Below are 16,135 nucleotides of genomic sequence, written 5' to 3'. Positions count from 1 at the left end.
AAGATGCCGCCCCAAAGACATATGGACGCTGTTCAGACTCTATTTATGTAATTTGTTATCTGATGAAGAGGACAATCCATCGTCACCGCTCTAGTACTGTCAAATAATGTGCAAATGTGTAGTGTATACTGTAAATGTTCATCTATGTTGTTATATCATGCTGGGATTCACTAGCCGCTGGCCAGTTTGGTCTTGTTGTACCTCTCTATGAACAAAAATAAAAATGTAAAAAAATTAAATAAATGGCACATTTCATTCCTCTTAAGGGGCTCCCAAATGCTTCCACAGTGGAAAAGGTATTTCTTGAAGGCATCGTACGGCTCCATGGGTTTCCTTCAGTTTTGGTCTCAGACCGAGTTATTCAATTTGTATCTAACTTCTGGAGAAAATGCTACTCTATGGCCCAGATCGACATCCGGCTACCCACCAGTCACCATCCCCAAACGGATGGTCAAACTGAGAGGACAAATCAGACACTCGAGCAGTATCTGCGTTGCATGTTACACCAAGCTGAAGGAAGCTGGTTTGACCTATTATGGATAGCTGAATATGCTTATAATAATTCCCTACACACCAGCACTGGGCAGACACCCTTTTATACCATGTATGGCAGGCACCCGCGTACTTCTGAGTTGGACGTTCCTACAACCCTGGAAATGCCAGCAGTCAAAACCTTGCACACAACCATTTCTCAAACCTTTAAAAGGGCAGCTGAACACCTACTTCAAGCTAAGAATCGCCAAAAGAAGTTTGCTGATCAACACCGAGCAAAGGCCCCCAACTACCAAGTGGGAGACAAAGTCTGTCTGGCGTCTAAACACGTGTCCATTAAAGGAGCCTGAACTTTCCGTGCAAGATACCTGGGTCCATTTACCGTCGCCTCCGTGATAAATCCTGTGGCGGTCAGACTAGCTTTGCCGTCAAACACGCAGATTCATCCTGTGTTCCACGTGTCTCTCCTTAAACCTGTTCAACCTGCTTAGAGGGCGCTAGAGAGCCGTCCAAGATGGGGGCCTCCCTGTGAGCTCCGTGAAGCTCCCCCGAGATCCTGATAAATCGCAGCTATCGTGATGGTGATATTAAGCCCTGATGCCAGCAATATTTAGACGAAGCGTTTGCAAACCAAAATTTGCGATTAATCTGCTTGTTACCTGATGCTTTGCCTCTGAACACCCGGCGGAAAAGACCCCCCCCCTCTTGCAGGCCCGAAGCCGCGGCCTCTGCTCGGGCGCAGAGGGCCGGGGGCACGGGAAAGCAGTCGGACGGGAGGAGCCTGCCTCCCGTTTGCAACATCCGGGCGGCGCCCACTTCAGGATAAGCTCAGAGACCGTTGGGTGAGCCCCGCGGTTACCGCTGCATCCGGGTACGGCCTGGGAAGAGTGAGCGGCCCAACACCGGCACCAGGAAGAACGTAGAGGCAACCGGCCGCGACCCGCACGAGCCCAGGTACGAGCGCCCTGCGCACCCCTAAGCCACATACACACGCACGGCAAGCAGGCTGAACATCCCGATCTCCCCCGTGCAATAAGCAAGCAGGCGGCAAAAGTCTCGAGGCTGCATCGGCCCGGAGGCCCGTTCCCTGAAAACAGGAGAGCTGCGGAGGGGGTCTCGAGGCTCGACACCTTTGCACGTGTCGGAGGGGACAGCGAGGAATACTCTGCAGCGAGCGGTTCCCCCGGACTCAAGTAACGAAATATAGCGGGGAGCCCTGATGGCCCTGAGGTTCCAAATATCCAGCTGAGGCACTATATACAGACGTGAGCCCCGAAAATCGCTGCCACACCACCTCCGTGGACACAGCTGGCCCTATCCACAACGAGACTGTGGAAAACCGATCGGTCACAGAGAAAGCTGACCTTTGAAAGCTGCTCCTCCACCAAAATGGGGCCCCCCAACAGTAGATCGCAATCCCCCACCCAGGACCCACCGCAAGACGGAGAAGTGACGCAGGACTTAAACATCAGGGAAATACTACTTGATCTTAAAGCCGGCATAGGTGGCCTGGGAAGCAAACTGGATACACTCTCCTCCAAAGTAGACCAGCTCCAACACCAGTTGGACAAGCATGCAGACCGGCTGGATGCAGTCGAGCAGAGAGTCTCCGACCTTGACGATGGGGCGTCAGCCCTGACGACCAGAGTGTCCTCACTCGAGATGCAAAAGAGAGTGGTAATGGCCAAAAATGAGGACTTGGAAGGTCGCTCCCGGCGCAATAACATAAGGATTGTCGGAGTCAGAGAGCACCAACCGACTTCCAAGATGGAGGACCACGTGGAGAAGATCTGCACTGACTTGTTTGGCCCTGAGATCCTGTCCAAGCTTTTTGTAGTCGAAAGAGTCCACAGAATTCCTAACTCAAGACCCATCCTGGGGGCGAACCCGCGTCCCATCATAGCTAAGCTACTAAACTATAAGGATCGAGATGCAATCCTCAGGGCTGCAAGGGACAAAGGGGATCTACTATACGAGGGAGATAAGAAACAGTTCTTCCCAGACTTTTCGCAAGCAGTCCAGACACAAAGACGGAAAGACGGTCGTTCACAGCTGTGAAACACAGGCTGCAAGAAAACCAAATTCAATATTCAATGCTATCCCCGGCAAAACTTTGCATCCAATTCGAGGGAAAAACTCAGCACGCATGAAGAAACAAGTGACTACCTGGATCGCGCAGGCTGCAGACTGGCCCAAAATAATGGTCTCCCACAAAGGGGACACCGGCCAAGAAGAGACCCGCCATAAAGTTATCCCCGGGTGCAAAAACAAATCAAAGGCTTCCATTTTCCCTCGACGCAATACATTCATCATCGCGAAATAAAAGTGTAACAGTGGGAGGGAGCAAACCTCCTCTTGGAGGGCTACCAGCACCCCTTGCACAGCAATGTTGACAGTTTGGTTTATTAGGGGCTGTTTGTCGTGGGCCAGTTGGGGGTTGCCCACTCAAGGGAGGTATACGAGTTCAGTACGGCCGCCTTACATCCCGCACTCCCATTCCACAACAATCACGCAGCATGAAGCTGTCTGTTCAGAAGCCAAGTCCTCCAGTCACTCATACGGATCAAGCCATCAGTCGCAACATCCGGACCTGTCAAACATGAACTCACCAGATCTCTCTGATGACAGTGAAAACACTTAAAGTCGCTACCTGGAACATCTGTGGGGGCAACCAGCCAGCGAAAGCAAGGAGAATCTTCCAGTACCTCCGCAGACACAAAATCAACATTGCCATACTGCAGGAAACTCATCTCCTGCCACAGTCGGAACTGCACTGTGCCAAATCATGGGGCTGTCAAAGGTATTTCTCATCGTGCTCTTCCTATGCCAGGGGAGTCGCAATCTTAATAGACAGGAGAACAAACTTTAGTGTAATTGACTCACAGAAAGACTCTGAGGGGAGAGCTCTGCTGGTGAGGGGGATAATCGCAGGAAAGGAAGTAATAATTGTGAACTCCTACGCACCGAATACGGATAGCCAAAACAACTTTAACTGGGTGATGTCCCAACTAGGAAAGACCAATGCAGCAACCATTATATGGGGAGCGGACCTTAACACACCAATTGATCCCAGAATTGATAAATCCCACAACACAGCCGGGAATCCATCCAAAGCAAGCGCTCAAGTTTGGGAGATCTGCCAGACATATGGCCTATCTGACACCTGGAGGCACCACAACCGAGATGTGAAGGACTATACATTCTACTCCGCCGTCCATAACACCAGTTTCCGATTGATTACATCTTGGCGTCCACCCACAGCCCATTCGTCTAGAGTCAAATTTTGCCACGCGCTTTGTCCGACCACTCAATGGTCACTCTCAACGTTTCCCTAGCGAACACAGCAGTTCCCGGCCTTAACTGGAGATTCAAACCTGGCACACTTGCCGATGAAGTTTTCGCAGATGAACAGCGCAAAGAAATATTGGCCTTCATCGAGACAAACAACGTTTCTGTTGACTCGCCCGGTACCATCTGGGAAGCTTGGAAGTGCTTTGTTCGAGGCATATGCCTAGCTAAAGAAAATGGCATACTAAAACTGATCCGCAAAGATTTATCAAACAGTGAACAACAGCTGAAGACACTGGAGCTCCAGGTCCTCACTGCTCCAAACTCGCACACCCAAGCCAAACTTAAGTAAGAACTTCTGAAGTTCAAGGAAACGGCCGAACGAGAGATAAAATTCTTGGGTCGCGGTCGCCAGGTCTGACAATATGGAGAAGGACAGAAACCAGGCGCTCTGCTAGCTCGTCTACTGTCAATGGACAGAACCCCGACTCGAGTTGAATGCGGTAAAGACGATCAAGGGCAGCGAGTGTACACTGAGGAGGAAATTGCTCTCACTTTTCGGAACTTTTATCAGAAACTGTGCAGTTCCACAGGTATCTCAGATCCGAAATCTATACAAGAGTATCTCGACGACACCCCGTTGTACTGGGTGGAGGCAGACCTGCGAGAACCACTGAACGCACCGCTGACAGAGGAGGAAATTCTGGAAGCAATAAAATCCCTTCCAAACTCTAAAGCACCAGGCCCAGACGGGCTCGTTGCAGAGTTCTACAAAGCCCACGCGTCCATCCTCGCCCCACTCCTGCTTCACGTTTAAGAAGAAGCAATCGAACGGGGAAGCCTTCCCCCCACACTGCGCGAAGCCAACGTTATGGTGCTGCGCAAAGCCGGCAAACCCGCAGATGAATGCGCATCTTACAGGCCGATCTCCTTAATCAACCTGTACAATAAAATCCTAGCCAAAATACTCGCATCACGGCTCCTCCCTCTCATGCCGGCCCTGGTGATTGGAGACTAAGCCGGGATTCATCCCAGGACGCAGCACCACATACGGCATCAGGAGACTGTTCGGGGTCATTGAGGCCATAGATCCAACGCTACAAGCAATTGCGGTACTGCTCGACGCCGAGAAGGCGTTTGACTCTGTAGAATGGCCATTCATGATGGCAACGCTTAGGCAAATGGGCTTCGGCAATTTCTTTATCAAGTTAGTATCTCTGTTATACAACGACCCACGGTCATATGTCACTCTAGGAAACACTATATTCACGAGCATATCAATAGAGCGGGGAACACGACAAGGTTGCCCGCTTTCAGCCTTGATATTCGCCCTTATCATGGAACCCCTGGCATCGAGATTACGAGAAAACCACCTGCACTGAGGTCTTAAACTAGGCCCCCAAAGGTTGATCGTCTCTCTTTACGCTGATGATGTCGTGTTGTTCGTCAGTGACCCCCAAGAGAATCTTAACCCTGTAATGCGCGAAGTAACTCCCCCTGTAATTGTGGGAGTTACTGCATAACACGATTCAGGCGCAGGGGGAGGGGAGGTTAGTCTTGTTGCTATATAAATCCCTGGTGGTCGATATTGGAAAACCCAACCCTAAAACACAGCTAAAATGGGAAACTGCCATTCAGGAGACGATACCCACGGAGGATTGGTTCTATATCCTATGTCAAACTCAAAAGGTCACACTAAACACCCGCTATAAACTAATACACTTCAATTTTGTACACCAAACATATTATACCCCAGTTAAGAAACACAAGCTTCACCCAGAAACGTCGCCCCAATGCGATAGATGCGCGGCGGCCCATGCGGGCTTCCTTCACCTAACGTGGGACTGCCCTGGAATAAGGCGTTTCTGGAACTTGGTTCTACAAATAACTGCCGACATCATAGGCGAACAGGTGACGCCACAACCACTGGGGCCCCTACTAGGTCTCACTAAATACCTTCAACCCGCTTCACGTAAATTAGCATCCCTTTTTCTGGTGCTGGCCCGAAGGAGGATCGCCATGTCATGGAGCCGAGGCCCACTGCCCAAAATTGAAGACTGGAAAAAAGACATAACATACTGCCAGGACGTGGAAAGCAAATTTATAAGAACCCTACCATTGCATGCACGCCCCCCGACATCTGGGGACCATATATTGCATATCTGCTAAATAGTAATGAATCTTCTAACTCCGGTTCATCTGATAACTGAAAAGAGAATATGGAACTAAGATCCTCAATACTCCACTGAATTTTTAAGCTATCAGACTCTGATGAAGGACTGTTTCGGGCTTTTTTCATCTTGCGGGGGTGGGAGGGGAGGAGGCCTTGGAGGGGAACTCGGGATTGGGTAACGTTGTGTTGTTTCTCTTCCTTCTATCTTCCCTTCATTTCATCTCATGCCCCCCTCTTTTCGCTTCTTCCCTTTTTCCCTTTCCAATGGTTTCGACAGAGCACCATGTTGGTGCGTTTGTATTCAAAATTAAAAAATAAAGTTTTTTAAAAAGTTTAAAAAAAAAGACCTGTTCAACCTGGGACCCGAGTAGCAATGCCACCGCAGCCAGTAGTAGTCGCCTGGGAACCAGAATTCGAAGTCAAGGACATCCTAGATTCAAAGTACGTCAGATCCAAATTATACTACTTAGTAGACTGGAAGGGGTATGGTCCACAAGACATGCTTTGCGTTTTCTGCACCTGCAGCGTGACACTCACCGTGTTCGAATCGGTCTCCAGTAGGCCTGCATCTTTCTTCTGCGCTCAGCTCCTGCAAGAACAAGAACACTGTTAGGAACAGCCTTACCTTGCGGCGCTTCTGCCCATCATTCATCGCTCCTTCTGTTCTGCAGGCATCTTTGGCGGTGTCATTCCCATCCCGGCACGCCGCTTCCTAAGGAAAAAGGAAAAAGAACAGAAAAAAGGCATTAGTAAGCATTCTGCAAATCTTCGCTTATTTTTAAATACTGTACGTGCTTCAAATGCTTACCTGAATCCCAGCCGCTCTGGGGGAACTCTGTCTCCGGAACATCTCATCCATCTGCAAGAGGGAAAAGACACTCCAGGTTAGCGTGGAAACATCTAGAGGCGCCGCATACCGCGCTTACCCACCGCATTTGTTCTTCATAACCGGCATCCACGCTGAAAATGTTGCGGCACCTAAAAGACACAGAAAAAGAACTCCGTTCAATGCAAATACAAAAGGGGTGCATCGCGCATTGCGCTCTCACTCACCTTCAGCACTACTCATCTCAGCAGCACGCCGCCATCCCCGGACGCCGGCCATCATCTAAGGAAGGAAAGGAACGAAGTTAGAGAACTGTTCAAAAGAATCATTATACTTACCTGGCAGACTCTTGCTAGTGAAGTAACTAGGCAGCAACGTGCCCGCATCAATCAACGCGCCCCTGCGCTGAAAGCAGGACGGAGAGCACACTATCCAAGAAAACAAGGCCCAGTCTCCAGTCGAATAGCCTCCAGGGAAGTGTTTGAGGTCGTAAGAGGTCAGAACAGGATGAGTGACGTCCCCGTGGATACCAGATGAGTGTTAACACTGGCACTTTCTCCATCTTTATAGGTTGTTATGAATCCTGTCCCATTGCCCCCTCCATAACTCCAACAGGTACTAACATTAAAGGGAGGCATAGGAGAAGAAATATATCCCTAATCGAAATCACCACATTCACTATGGGACATTATCATCTAAAACCCATTCGCCTACAACGACACATTTGCCCCCTTCACCCTGGTAAACACAGAAGTTTCCCTCCATTATCAGGGACAACTACAACTCTCATACTTCCTTCCCATTGACTTCTGTCAAAACCACTGGGACGAAGAAGAAGAGGAATAGAGCTATGAAGATTGCCCATAGAAACCATTGTACCATGGATTCCTATAGGCAGTCTCCATCTTGTCCCATTAACGAGGACAGGCAGAGTCAGGACTCCCTTTTCAACCACTCACACCTGACTCCAATGAACTCTCCCTGTCAGTACAAAAGGTGGAGCACTGAGACACACTTTGAGCGAGCTGGGGATGCACTGTGGACCAGAGGAGCTGAAGAGCAGAGGAGAGTGCTTTAAGAACCCTGGAGGGTTTGGAAAGGAGCTCAGGGCCAAAACGCTGATCCTGTGTTGTTGAAGGGCTGCCGCAGGGCTAAGGAGCTGTGCCGTCCAAGAGCCAGAGAGGGCAGATCATATCCTGCTGACTCAGTCTACAGAAGTACTTATTTCCCCTGGGTATATGAGGGGAGGTCCAGATACCCAGGGGCAGGTGGGAAGACCCTGACCTCGACCGAGAGAGCTCCAGAGAAGTTGCTCAGCAAGCCGCGCTAGCTAAGTGAGTCTCATGCAAGAGACAGGAAATCCAGGTGAGCGTGTGTGTGGCTGGAGTGGGAACCTGAACATTGAATTTGAGAAAGAAAGAAAGCAAGAAATAAAAAGTCCCATGAAAGGCATTATGGGACTTGAAGTTCTATTTAAAATGAAGGGAAATTGAACTGTAAAATAAAGTAACAGAGTGGTCCAGTGGAAAACAAAAGTATGCCCATTCGAAAGACTATGTGCATTGCGTTTAGGCTTGAGCCCGACAAAGGGAATCCTAAAGGAATTGAACTGTGATAATGCTGTGACAAAACAGGCTTGAGCCCAACAGAGGGAAGCCTACATAAGAATTGCGTTTGAAGAAGTTATATGAAAACTGTGTTTGATTCTGACAAAGGTGGAGAGACTTTGCAATCTCTGCAAGGCCCGGACTTGGGTAAGGAAAACTCCTGGGGTCGGTTTTGAGAAGGGTACAGAAACTGTGGATTAAGTATTCTGGCAAAGCAAGGCCGAAGAGAGCCTGAGAAGATTGTGCGAACTGTGGAATCTGGTCAAATATTTGGAACTGTATGAAAAGCGTACGAGTACCATAAGGTATAGCAACCGCTAAAGAATACAGCTAGGGGAAGGAAACCCTGAGAAAGTAAATTGAAACGGTTTGAGCCAGAGAGAGGGGAACCAAGAAAGAAGTTAAAAGTAAGAGGCTGGGGGCCTATGGAGACTTTAAAATACACTTTTCTTTGGAACTTTTGTGTTTGTACTGAAAAGCTTGGAATGTTTGTATTGGTGCTGTAAAACGCAGGGGATTGACCTGGACTTGGGGCCAAGGGAGACCCGATAGGTCAAAACCCCAAACATTGAGACAGAGTATGTGAATGCCAAGCAGGCTCTGGAAGACCAAGTCAGCTACCCGAGGTTTACTCTCATAGCAGCAAGAAAATTGATATGCCATTCTGACCTCCTTTGTTTCCCACTGATTTTCCTTACGTTTCCCTATTTCACTTGTATGTTATTAGAGTGAGGGCAGGCAATAGGTTTTTTCTAGTTTAATTGTTATTGTTTTGGACTTACGACAGACTTGGACTGTTTTCTCTTATTTAGATGGTAAAGTGTGCTCCCATATTTAGTGTTAGGGCAAGACAGGAGTTCTTCCAACCCCCTTTTGAAGTAAATAAAACTGGTGATTTGTATCTTTTGTGTCCCAGTCCTCTTTGTGATACCATACCTTCCTAACATGACCGGTATGGCCCGATAGTGTTGGGCTATTGGTTTGATGGCAGGGTCTATGTGAAGTTGTATTTTATGGTTTCTGAGTGTGCTAAGCCCTTTGAACAGTTTTGGGAATTTCAATGTCCTCAACCTTTGCCAGGTATTTGTGCCTCAACCTTTGCCAGGTATTTGTGCGCCATCAACTGGTAGAGGACATGTATCAGTCCCATGTCCACTGCAGTCTTCAGGCTGAGAATTCAACTGCTGTTAGTCTCCATCTTAAGCACATGGAACTAGTGTCAAGCTGCGTGCAATTTGTGGGCACAGACTGCTGACATTACTCCTCTGCATGGCAGGGGTGTGGTGGACCCGTAGGGGTAGATGTCTATGGTCGACGGTCTTAGCTTTGGGGGCCTTCGGGGGAAGTGGGCTGTGCCTCTTCGCTCAAGATGTTTACTGTCACCCCAATGTCGATGAGAAACTCAGTTCGGGTGTCGTTGACGTGCATGATCACCGTTGGGCTGTGCTACTTAGCCACATCATTGTTTAGTGTCCATACATAACCCTTTTTCTTCTATCTGTGGATGATACAGAAGTACTGCTTGATGATGATCGTACTTCTATGTAGCAGGCATGTCGCCTTGGGCACCACTGACTGTGGCCGTCAGATGATCGTCTTTCACTGCAGGGGTATGATCTGGTGCTCTTGCGGTCCTCCAGTCTGCATAGCCTTGACTCACCACCCGTTACAGCCTTGCACGGTCTTGCCTGCGTGGCTCTCCATCTCTTTTTCGGCTGTCTTTTCCCTTGTACCGATAGTGGTGCATTCCTGCAAATGGCCCGGAAGGGATCTCTGCCTCCACAGGCTGTGCATTTTTGACCCAGCACGGGGCACGCACCCATGTGAGGAAATTCTTAGCCACACTTGAAGCATACAGAGTCACTGTGCCTGGGGGCATTGGTGGTGGCTGCAGTGAGTTTGTTCACGCTCTCCCGTTCTGCCTTTTGTGGTTGGATGGTCACCTTATTCATGGTGTCCATTTGTTCGTCAATGGTGGATTCTATGCAGGCTAGTGCAAGTATTCCCTCAAGGGACCTTTGCTTTGCTGATTGATTGGAAATGTCCACATCAATTGTGAAAACTATAGAATAGAAAACAAGTGTCTAGCTTAGACAAAGCCTCTAGTTGGGCAAAACATTGGCACGTGCTCCAGTGAGTAGATGTTGGCTTAAGCACAGGCTCATAGAAGCCCAACCATGTTTGTGGGGGTGTGTGTTTAATACATTACAAGTGGTGGTAACAGAGTTACCTCCACTTTTACTGCACTGTGGAATCACGAGTCAGCGGTAATAGCATTTGCGGTAATACAGTTGGTGGAAAAGCACCAGCTAATACCAGCGGTATTATTGTTGTATTTCAAGTTCAGAAAATGGCAGTAATACTGCCGAAATTGGGCAGTAATACTACCAAAAACACAGCAGAGTTACCTCATCTCTATTTAGGTGATCTAAAGGCATGCAGATGGAAATGAGACGACAGGTGCACCCATTGCTTTCAGGAAGGACACAAGGGCCACAACTTCCTCCAAACACACTTTCCAACACCATCATGCTGCATTGGTTTCTGTGCACATTAAAATGCAGCAGTCCCACATTTAACTGCAGGGGCTGGAAGAGTAACATAGGGTACAAGAAGCAGAGGAGAGGAGGAGGCGGAGGAGATGCCATGCAAGGCGAGCACCCATAACCCAGATCAGGCCCTCATCCTGGACCCTGACAGGCAGAGCTATTCACCCTGTACCGGCTGAACAGGGAGACCATTGCTGACCCTGATCCAGGATCACTTTGGAAGCAGGATCAACACAAGGACTTCCATACCACACTGCTGGTGGAGCTTGTATTGGTCCTGCACTTCCTGGTAACTGGCACATTCCAACACACCATGGACACACTACACGGCATGTCCCAGTCCACATTTTCTAAAGTGTTGATGCAGGTCCATGAAGCACTCCTGCGCCATATCTCTAGGTACATCCCTCTATCCAAAACCCTGGCGCAGGTGAGCACCATGAAGGCACGTTTTTACGCATCAGCAGACAGGCCCAATGTCATTGCAGCTCTGAATTGCACCTATGTGGAGTTAGAGGCACCCCAGGCATTGCAAGAGATGAAGAGGAGTAGCCCCTCCCCCTCTCTGCTAATAGACATGTGAAAATGTAATTAAGGGCATGCTTCCCGCCTTCCTGTCTAAACAGTGCTGCTGTTATTATACGCATGTACAATAGACAATAGGGGGCACTGCACTCTTGTTTAGGGCAACATAGCCAAAGGAATGCTTAGATTGCGCACAACATAATTAACACAGAATTTAGATTTCTGATATAAAATATAGGTCAGAAAAAGGCAGCAATTCTCCCAAAAATAAATGTCACATCATGTATTACAAATAAACTGCAGGCCTTAAAATCTCCTAAAAATTTAGAGGTGCTGGAAGCACAGAAATATAGTGCTGTGTGCAAACTCGGAAATTGAGTTATTGGGCAGAAGCCAATGTACAGTGATGTAGCAGAATCAAATAGCAGGACATAGCAGCATCACAGTCATAATGCCTGCCCCTTCAGTATCTGCACCACTGCCCACTGTACCTTGGGAACATGCACTTTGTTGTAACAACTGTATCATCTATCCCCTGTAATTGGTAATATGCAAGTAATTCTTTCTACCAGTTATTATCTGTAACATTTCTATTATGTTATGACCTCATTGTATATGTAACCTATCATTTTGTAAGAAATGCGCATATGGAAACTATCACATTGTAAGAAATGTGCCCAGATGTCTCTGGGCCAGGCGCGCAATACAAATAAATAAACTAAACTAAGCAGAATATATTTATGTATTTATTTGCATAGAGTACTTAAACCTTTACAAATACATATGTCATAGTACTCAAACACATTTAAAAACAGTGTACCCAATCAATATACTCAATCAGTTTTAAAATCAGAATTAGATACCAATACAATCAGTTACACAACAGCAATTAAAAGTAATTCATAATCTAAAATTCATTTTTAGATACAGTTTCATATGTAATTACTATTTTTTTTAAAAAAGTTTTTATTACATTTTTAAACAAACAATAAAACCAAACAAACAGTGCATGTTCAACAGTTTCATTACACTTTTTAAATTCCCTAACCACTACTCCAACTACCCCACCCCCCTTGCGAGTCTATCATCTTGAGTCATCAGATTCGACCCCCTGTGGTTCGGTCTCCTCCTCAACAGGTTCAGTCGGGTCATCTAATGACCCAAACAATCCAGCTATCAGTGATTTCCAGGCCATCAGAAACTCATTCTCCTCCTCCCCTCCATTGCTGCATGCCTCTTGCCATGCTATGGTTTCGGCTTCTGCCCATTTTTGCAAGTCTTTCCACCACACCTCTATCCTCGGCACATGGTATGACTTCCATCCCATGGCAATCCTTCTCTTTGCAAGCACATAAGCCAGGTCCCTTAGTTTACTTACATGCCTGAGTTTCCGTGGTCTGGGAAACCCTCCCAGCAGGCAGGCCCACACCGTGTCCACTACTATCTTGACCCCTCTTCCTTCTAGTTTCTCTTTTACACCCCTCCAGAACCTCTCTATGATCGGGCAAGACCAAAACATGTGCACCATGCCTGCGTTCTCTTCGTCGCACTTGGGGCATGCTTGCCAACCTGCGTTCTCGAACCTCAATATCTTCCAAGGCGTCATATAAGCCCTGTGTGTTATTGCCACCCCAGCCGGCTCCCAGTGGGTCCGGAGTATCAGTCGCAGCTGAGCGTCTGCCCCTGTCAGTACCACCAATGGCATCTGTGGCGAGCATGGGGATGGGTTCCCCATCAATTGTCATGCCCTGCGCCACAGCTTCCACCCCAGCAGCATCATTTTAGGGTGCCCCACCATCTCCGCCCTTGGTGCCCACATAACTTCTTTCAAATAAAAGGGTTCACAATCCTGCCCAAACAGCCTAAATTCGGAGGTCTCTTCATCAGATAGCCATTTGGCAACATATTGCAACTGGCTCGCCACATAGTACGCCTCGTAATTGGGCAGCTTTATACCCCCTTTGTCATGGAAGTTCTGGAGCTTCCATAACGCCACTCTGTTTCGCGTGCCATGCCACAGAAAGTCCCTACACATGCTATTCAGTTTGGCAAAAAACCCTTTAGGAATCAGATACGGAATATTCACGAAATAATGTAGGAGCCTTGGCAGGACCACCATCTTTAGCATCGCTCCCCGCCCCATCATCGCCAAAGGCAGCTTTGCCCAAAACCGCATGCATTTCTCAATTTTTTGGATTGCCACCTCTGTATTACACCTATGCTCCTCTGCCACGGTGTGATATATATCTATCCCCAGGTACCGAAAAGTACTAACCGCCCACGGTACCTGTAAGACCAGTAACCTCCCTGCTGGAACCCCTGTACACCCTTCCAATGGGAACAGACTAGACTTCTGGGGGTTCACCGCTATGCCTGACAGCACAGTGTTTCTCCCAAGCGCTTCCAAAATGTACTGGAGGTTCTCCTCCCGATACCGCACATACAGCAACATGTCGTCCGCATGTAGGGAGACCAAATGCCGCTCCCCGTTCACCTCGATGCCTATGGTGTCATATTGTTGCCTCAAATAGATCGCGAGAGGCTCCAGGGCCAAAATGTAGAGCATAGGGGACCACGGGCATCCTTGTCTAGTACCCCTACTAAGCTGCCACCTCTCTGATATCACGGATCCCGTCTTTACTCTGGCCAGCGGTTCACTATACAAAATCTCCGCCCACCTTACATAGCCAGGCCCTAAACCATAGTGTTTCAGGGCCGCCAGCAGCCACGGCCACTTGACGGAGTCGAAGGCCTTGATCGCATCCAGGGACACGATTGCCATTTCCTCCTCACTTCCGCTGCCAAACTCAATGATCCTCTGAAGTCGCCTATGATTGTTGGTGATGTTTCTATGGGGGACATAGCCCGTTTGATCTGGATGTATTAACTTACCAATGACCTTTTTCAGTCTATTCGCCAAGACCGCAGTTAATATCTTCCGTCTTGGTTCAACATTGACACAGGTCTGAAGGAACCACAGCTGCGCCCTGGTTTATTTGGTTTAGGGAGAGGTACTATAACAGCCTCTCTCAGTGACTCCGGCAGGCGGCCCGTCTCGAACGCCTCATTTATCATCTCCAGCAGCGGGGGGAGGACCTCTTCTATATATACCTTGTAAAATTCGCTTGGGAGCCTGTCTGTCCCCGGGGTCTTACTAGTAGGCAACTGCCTCATCACCTCCCCCAGTTCTTCCAGGGTAATCGGGGAGTCCAATTCCTCTCTTTCCTCCTCACTGCGGTTTTTCTTTCCAAGTTTCTCAGGCTCCTCCGGCTCCGGCTTATAGAGGTCTACGTGGAGAGCTCAAAGATGTGTTAGCCCAAGTAGTGAATCCCCGCAAGACTGTTCGGACTATATTGACTTAGTCGTTCAAATTGACCACAGACTGCATAACAGGAAGGCCGATCGTTCCAAGTTTGATGCTCGTGTATTTTCCAAACCACCAACTCCTACCAAAGGAGTAGACTCCGGGGAACCCATGCAAATAGGGGGCCTGAAAGGACCACTAACACAAAAGGAGCGGGAAAGGAGAAAACAGCTGCAATTATGCCTATATTGCGGAAACTCGGGGCACTTTCTTCGAGATTGTCCGGTGAAACCAGCCAAGAAGGCAGTAGGAGCTGCAGTTACCAGGGTCACAAACTCTGAGCAGGGAAACGACCTCGCCCGACAAGAATAGAGGTCCTCTTGCCGAGCATTAAAACCAGTTCCGTGACCTCGCATTTCGTGATACCTATGGTCCTCATTAGCCCTGAACATCCGGATCAATTACATGCGATTGAAGCTTACGTCGACAGCGGTGCCATCGGCAATTATGTGGATCATGAAATGGTTTTGAGGATGAATCTGACTCTTTGTCCAAAGGCTGTAAAGGACGTCATTACTACGGTGGATGGTACGGAGATAGCCTCCGGACCAGTAACGCATACCACCCAAGAAGTGACGCTAGTAAGTCAAGATGGACACCATGAGAAGATCGTGTTCGATGTGATCAAGGCCCCCCAGTTCCAGATTATTCTAGGAATTCCTTGGTTAGAGAATCACAATCCTCAGATCGATTGGCGAGCAAGAACGGTTCAGTTTCCAGAATGTGTTTCCACTTGTCACCCTCGACCTGGTGTTGCACTGGCAGCAATTTCCTCGGAGGCTCCTCAGTTACCTCCTGAATACCTAGAATTCCAAGATGTTTTCCGGAAGGATCAGGCTAACTCTCTACCTCCTCATAGGTCTTATGACTGCCAGATAGACCTGATACCTGTATCTACTCCTCCTTGTAGTAGAATTTATGCCCGCACCGAGCCTGAGAATCTTCACCTCCGACAATACCTGGATCAATACCTAGCGAATGGGTTTATTCGTCCTTCCAAGTCCCCTGCTTCCTCAGCTTTGTTCTTCGTTCCAAAAAAAGAAGGGGACCTTAGAACTTGTATAGATTATCGCGCCCTGAACCAGATCACCGTTAAGAATAGATATCCGTTACCTTTGATCCCTGAACTCCTGGACCAAGTCAGAAAAGCATGCATATATACAAAGCTGGATCTTAGAGGAGCCTACCACTTGGTACGAGTAAAAGAGGGCGATGAATGGAAGACGGCCTTCCGCACCAAGTATGGGCTATTTGAATATCAGGTCATGCCCTTCGGACTTTGCAATGCCCCGGCCGCCTTTCAATATTTTA

This window comes from Ambystoma mexicanum, chromosome 7p, assembly GCF_040938575.1.
Source record: "Ambystoma mexicanum isolate Mex_15411 chromosome 7p, UKY_AmexF1_1, whole genome shotgun sequence".
Classification (NCBI taxonomy): Eukaryota; Metazoa; Chordata; class Amphibia; order Caudata; family Ambystomatidae; genus Ambystoma; species Ambystoma mexicanum.
This window is presented reverse-complemented; position numbering follows the sequence as displayed.